Below are 7,213 nucleotides of genomic sequence, written 5' to 3'. Positions count from 1 at the left end.
GGTTTAAAAACCCTTTTTTTATTATAACATGTATTATATATAAGGTAAAATTTAATTTTAAATTATTAATAAATTAATGGTTGATTAGATTTTTTTTTCGCCTACCACTCTAATAACATGTGTTTTTAAAAAACTAAAAGTTATATTAAGTTTTGCATATTTAATTTTTTCAAGGACATATAAAAAATTTATACAATGGTGATTACCAGTGGATTTATACGTGTACATGTGCACTAATAACAGTTAAATCAAACTTTATTTTTTTTTAATTTCATATAGATATTATAATATTGAATTAAGTTTATAAAAATAAGCCATAAAAAATAAAGGAAACAATGAGCATAAATGTAACTGTGGTATAGTGAAAGTCTTATATATCTATAAAAATCTTACCTGCATTTGCCAACTCGGGGGTATAGGATGACTTGAGGACAAGTTTGACCTGCCTTTCTTGTTTATCAAATATAACAAACATCAATAATAATAATAATAATAATAATAATAGTAATAATAATTATAATAATTATAATAATAATAATTATTATTATTGTAAACTAAAAATGATGTATAGTGACAAGGGGAATTATAAAACAAAAAACCATGCTAAATGATGTTTTCTATTTTTAAGGTATTCTTCCTGTTCTTGGCTTCGAGTGTTACCCTTCTTGCCCTAGGCTTTTTAGGTGCACTCTTCCTCCCTACTTGGGGATTAGTCCTATCCTCTTTCTTTGGTAGAAATTGCCTCTGTGGTCCACTACTGAGTGGACTCCTCTCTCTTTCAACATGGCCAAACATTGGCAAAACTTAAAGAAACCACGTTTGCTTTTATGTATATGGACTTTGAGGCTAAATCCAGGGCTCGCATGAGATTTCAACATTCTTTGTATGGAAAGTTCGTTGGAAAGGCCCCTCGGTTTGATCAAGTGAAGATGAGCCTCCAGGCCAAATAGAGTGATGTGGAAATTATTCACATCTTTGATCTTTCGAACGATTGTCTCCTAATTAGGTGTGAAACTCATGATGCTAATCAAAAACTCTTATTTGATGGTCCATGTACTATCAATAGAATTATCTTGCAGTTATCTTTGTGGCATCTTTCTTTGAACTAGCTTTTGCGAAGTTGTTGACTACTACAAATTGTGTTCAACTCCATAACCTCCTTATGGACTATGGGATGGAGATTCCTTGGAAACTATTAATGCTCACATAGAGTGGCTTCTCAAAGTGGATAATTATATTACCTCTCTGGCTCTTTCTAAATTCTCCCATATTTCAATTGAGATTTACATCACTAGGCCCTTGAAAAAAAGGTCTTAGGGTTGGAGAAAAGAATCATCAGGTTTTTGTTGTTATCCTTTATGAAAAACTCCCTACATTCTACTGCTCTTGAGGTTTGGTTGGAGATGGGACAAACCCTTGTAGCCGTCGGTGATTGAGTCCTTAGAGATAACATCAACACCTCCTCATTTTGATCCTACTAGTTAGTGAGGGATGGAGGTAGTGCTTATCAAGGATCATTTGAGAGGAGGAGGGTCCCAATGCTTCGACCCCTTGAGATGAGGAGAAATGACTGTAAAAATGGCAAAAAATCAACTATGTGTATTGGATGTTAGTTTCTCAATGATGAAGTCATGATAGAGGTTGTGGAGGAATAGGAGGTTTGTCTCACGTGCTACGTATGCGACCCCAGATGTTTTGGCAATTTAGAAGTTCAATGCACATGATTCCCACAGCCTCATTTCTAGAATAACATGTGGCAGGGTAAATAGTAAGGGTGATGATGGCAAGGGGATTGTTCATCTTATCTACCTCCCATTCTTTTGACATCAGAGCAAAGTTCTCCTAGACATGCCGTTGAATGGGGTCTTTGGATATGTATCTAATGTTGATTGATAGGGTTTTTAAAGGCTCTCCTCATTGCTTGTTCCTTGTTGGAAGGAGAAGACCTGGGTATGAGCGAAATTAGAGGTCCTAGAAGTTGAGACACTTGAAGATGATGCATTTCATGACTTAATGACACTCGATCAAGTTCAACATGGATTCAGCAAAAGGCTCTTATCTGTAAAGGCTCCCAAGTCTTAGTGGCTTCCCGTAAAAAGGCAAGGGTTGCTACTAACTGTTATAGATGTTAGGATTCATTTAAAGCTCTAGTCTGGCTCCTCTCTCAAGGTTCTTCCAAGCCTTCCCCTTCTCAAGATGCTTCTTTATTATTTGGTCTCTTTTAAATTCTCTTGCTTTCCTTATGAATGTACTTAACCTTATTTGCTAGAATTGTAGAGGGATCTCAAGTTGAGATACCACTGCTTGTGTCAACAATTTTCTTAATAAGCACAATCCTGTCATCCTTTGTCTTGTGGAAACTAAAATGGGCACAGATCGGCTCATGTGCTTCTGCTCTAAGCTGGTTCACCGCTTGGCTTAGGTGACCATTATAGTAGATGGCTATTATGAGGGTATAACTGTTTTATGGTAGAATCACATTGGAAAAGTTTCTCCAATGGCTATCTCCCGCAAAGCTCTTCACTTGGTATCTCCAACTTTCTTTGAGGGTTGGATTCTCTCTATGGTTTATAATCCTTCTATAGTTCAAGTTTAGTGTCTCTTCTAGAAAAGAGCTTTCTAGTATGTCTTCTCTTAATTTACCTTGGGTTGTAATTGGTGATTTAGATGCTATCATGTCTTCTAGTTAGCATAGGGGTGACCCCCATTATTATTATTCCAGTAAGCCTTGTTTGTTTTCATATTTTATTAATTCTACTAATCTCCTTGATGTGGATAATTATGTGGGCTTAGATTATACTTGGTGCAATAATAAATCTAGCTTAGCTAGATGGTGGGCTTGATTAGATTGTTGCTTAGTAAATCCCAATTGATCCATTAAATTTGATTCTTATGTCCCTAATCATTTACCTAGAACATTCTCTGACCATGCCCCTTTTCTTTTAACTACTTATCCTTTTCCCCTTTTCTTTTAACTACTTATCCTAGCTTGTTTTGAAAGGACAATGTTTTCAGCTTCAGCAATAATTGGTTAAAGTACTTAGAGTGCAATGCAACAGTTAGAAAGGCTTTGGATTTCAAACCCTTATGCATGCATTTTCTAATTTAATCGCTTTTACTAGATCTAATCTTATTACTTGGCAGTCCAATGGCATGAATTCTATTGATAATGACCTACTTCCTACGGAGTTGGAAATTCGTACCCTTGAACTTGTTGAAGCTAGTAGTGTCCTTGATGATAGCATCCACAATGATCTTGTAGTCCTCTATAACAAATTTGTTGCCCTTCAAAGGTAGAATTTTGTTAAGTGGGCTTAGAGGGCTTTCCTACTATGGGTATATGAAAGGGATATTAATTTTGGTTTCTTTTTTTCACAATTCAAAGGTAGAATTTTGTTAAGTAGGCTTAGAGGGCTTTGTTATCATGGGTATAGGAAAAGGATATTAATTTTGGTTTTTTTTTTTTCACAATTGTGTTCATATTTGGAATCATTATGACACTATTCTCATATTTCTTATTTTGATGGGAATATCTTTATTGATTTCCCTAGATTGAGAAAGATTTCTTAAACTTTTACTCATGCCTTAAGGCTGATTCCTCTCCTCATAATTTTTCTAATATTTTTGAAGCCCTCCCAGATGATCTTCATAATGTTTTTAACAACAATTATGATTTTCTTACTCGTGAAGTTTCTAAAAATGAAGTTTATCAAACTCTTCTTTCTCTCTTTTTGGGTAAAAGTCCTAGCCTAGGCAGATTCAATGTTGGATTTTATCCGTTTTTTTTACAATGAAGTTGATGACCTCCACTATTTAGCAATTAAACATTTTTTCTCCAACTCTTTTGTGCCCAAAGCTTGGAGTAAAACCTATCTTGCTTTAATTCCTAAAAAAGATAACCCCAAACTTGTTTATGATTTTTATCTAATCTCTCTTTATAATGTTTAATAAAAAATTGTTTCCAAAATCTTGGCCAGTTGCCTTAAACATGTTTTGCCTCACCTTATTACTATAGAGCAATTTGGTTTCGTTTCTGCCAGCAATCCTCTAGATAATATCATCACTTTTCATAAAATTGCCCACTCCATTACTAGGGATCCCTATAGCCCTCTAGGATGCAAGTTAAGATTGGTATAGAGAAAGGCTAAGATATATTGAATTGGTGAAAATTAAATTCCCTAGAATTTGTTTTGCTTGGATTAAAACCTACCTTTGTTTTGCTTCCTCGTCTTTCTTAATTAATGGACAACCAACCTCTCTAGGAAACAAGCTTACCTCTATTTGGAATCATTCTAAAATTTTTCCAATAGGTAAGACTGTCCTCATTAACTTTTTCCTGCTCTCTATTCCTCTTTATTGCTTCTCTGTCTATCCTATCCCTGATTTAGTGTTGAACTCAATTTCTAAAATTACTAGGAAGTTCTAATAGGCCAAGTGTTATAATCATAGTGTCAAACTCCTTATATTTTTAGCGGGTTGGAGAATGAAAATATTGAGCATCTTGATAATTACTTCTGTAAATCATAGATTGTTTGGGCCATGATCAGTACACTTCTGGGAAAACATATCTGTTTTCCTAATGGCTTCCTATCAAGCTCCTAGTTGGTCTCTAATCAAGCTAACACATTAATTAGTAGGGGCGCAAGTGTATGTGCCAATCTTCTAATAGAGTGTGCTGAAAAGTAAGGTAGAAAGTGTACTAGTACTAATCCTTAGCCCAAAAACTAGCCTAATCAAAATTGTATAATGTGAAAACAAATTAAAAATAAAACATGAATCAAAAGCACTGAAGTAAATACGGTTAAACAAGCAAAGGGAAACGGGGTGTTCGAGCATAGACTCTTGATAAACTTCTAAATGTATGTATTTTATGTGTATAACTTCTGTATGTGTGGACCCCACTTGTTATTTAAATTTTTTTTATCTTTTAAATTTAATTTAAAGTCCGAAACCAACCTTATCTTTCAGGGATCGTGAGCCCCCACGTTCCTGGCAACCGCTAGTGGTTACGGGATAAATTAAAATTCCTAAAATTAGATAATTCGTGGCCTTCCTCTTTCGTTCGTTGTCCAACCTTGGGGGTGTGTAGCAAGGGCGAGGAAATCTTCCGTGTCGAGTACCCATCTAGAAGTATTCGTGGTAAGTTTTTCCCCTTCTTTGATCTATTTATTTTAGTTCTTGTTTTGATTCCGTAATTCTTAGGGTTTCCTTTTGGGTTAAATGGTTCTAGGGTTTGAAGAGTAGTCAGAAGAGTACCTGGTTTTACCCTTCAAAATTCATCAGGTATTTTCCCTTCCTTAAGTGGTTATGACACTCGAATCCATTGAATCGATAGATTATACTGTATGTGCATAGAGTTTGTATGTCTTGATATTTTCTTAGGGTTTAACTATTTTCAGTGTTTAGAATTGAAAAGTGGGTTTTTATGGGAATTAGACGTATTGCATAATTGTCAGGATTTTACATTGATGTTAGTATATGGGTTGCTTAATTTTATTGTTGACTAATGATTGATGGAAGAATGGAAAAGTTTCTGAAAAGCAATTCTAGCAATGGCATTGTATGTTCAAGGTAAGTAGAATTTGTCAATAGGATTATTATTAGGTTAAGGATAACCATGCTATCCATTGAATGCACATAGTTAAAGCCTGGCATTCTGTTTACATGCATATATATATATATATATATATATTAAATGAATGTTGGAATGATTCTCGATCTCACTCACCACGTCCAATTATTTTGTGGGTGTAGATGTACATATATACATGCTGTAATGGTCGGTGGTTATAAGCTATAAGCTTTACTGTCATTATGAGATTTAATTCTTAGTACAGTCCTATTGGGAATAGAAATTTTTAGCAACTATAATTTTATTTTCTTGGCAGGGTTGACCTTGATCATAGATTATTTTTGAAACTTGCTTGTTTAGTATCTCAAAGCCCTGTGAATTGCTAGTTAATGATCTGGGTTTTATTTAAGCTGGCATATCTAAGTCAAAGTGTAATGTTCATGTTTAGGGCCTTTGTTCGAATTCTGATTTTAGTGTTCGAGTGGGTTCTATAGCTTGGGGATTTTCCAGGTAAGTAAATCACGTATAAACCTATATTATATATATAGATATATATAATTTCTGATTACTGTAAATCATCAACATAATTATTTAATAACTTTGGATTTTATTGTTAAAACCATTCATGATATTATATTTAAATGTTTTGGGATTTAAAATACTATATCTATCCTTATTTCAAAACTTAGATTTCTAATTATCTAATTGCTACTTATTTGATTCTATACTTAATTAATTACGGATCTAAGATTTATTTGATGACCATTACTCCGATGATGTATTAATTCAATATTTTTTTGATTTTAACTCATCGTGAATACTTTTACTGGCAAAGGTTACCAATTTTGCATGTATTTGTTTGTTTATTTAATAGATTAATATCTGATAATTTAATTAAGGATGTCATGCTCTGTCAACAACCATTCAGTTAGTTATTATATAATCTACTCATTTTGTTTTATTTTGAAAATATAGAAACATTTATTACTTGAGAATTATTAAATTGTTTTCATAATTATTATTCAAATTCTTAACCATGAACTCAGTGATGGATTATTTTTATACTTAATCAATTATTGGATTAATTATTGGGTGGTCATCTAGGCTTACGTAAACTATATTCCTTAATTGTTTTAGGGATTAAATTAGGAAGATATTGTGATTTAGTTATCTATTTGGTTAAGTTATTAATATTTGATAATAATTGGAATTATTTTTCATTAGAAAAAGGGGATCACCGAATTTCTCTATTTTTGCATTGACAATGATTTTTGGATATGACATATTTCGATATATTGACGTATAGTCCCCAAATTAACTTTGCAATAACCCTGTCACTGGGGGTTAAACACTGACCATGTCGACATGCATTTCTGACTCTGATAAGAAACTAGTTTCGCACCGTTCCGTCGGTGGAGAATAACGGCCTCCGAAAAACTTGCCTCGGGTCACCGAGGGTAAATAAATGAACTCTGACAATCCGACTCGGGTCACCGAGTTTAAATATATGAATTCTGTGGTTTTGTTTCTGGCATTAGTTATTTGTGGGACATATATACTCTTTCACTTGGAAAAATTATGTTTGTTTAAAATACTCTGACATCGAAGTTTTATTTCTATTCTTATTGTACAATATTACAC

The sequence above is a fragment of the Dioscorea cayenensis genome, chromosome 4, assembly GCF_009730915.1.
Source record: "Dioscorea cayenensis subsp. rotundata cultivar TDr96_F1 chromosome 4, TDr96_F1_v2_PseudoChromosome.rev07_lg8_w22 25.fasta, whole genome shotgun sequence".
NCBI lineage: Eukaryota > Viridiplantae > Streptophyta > Magnoliopsida > Dioscoreales > Dioscoreaceae > Dioscorea > Dioscorea cayenensis.
This window is presented reverse-complemented; position numbering follows the sequence as displayed.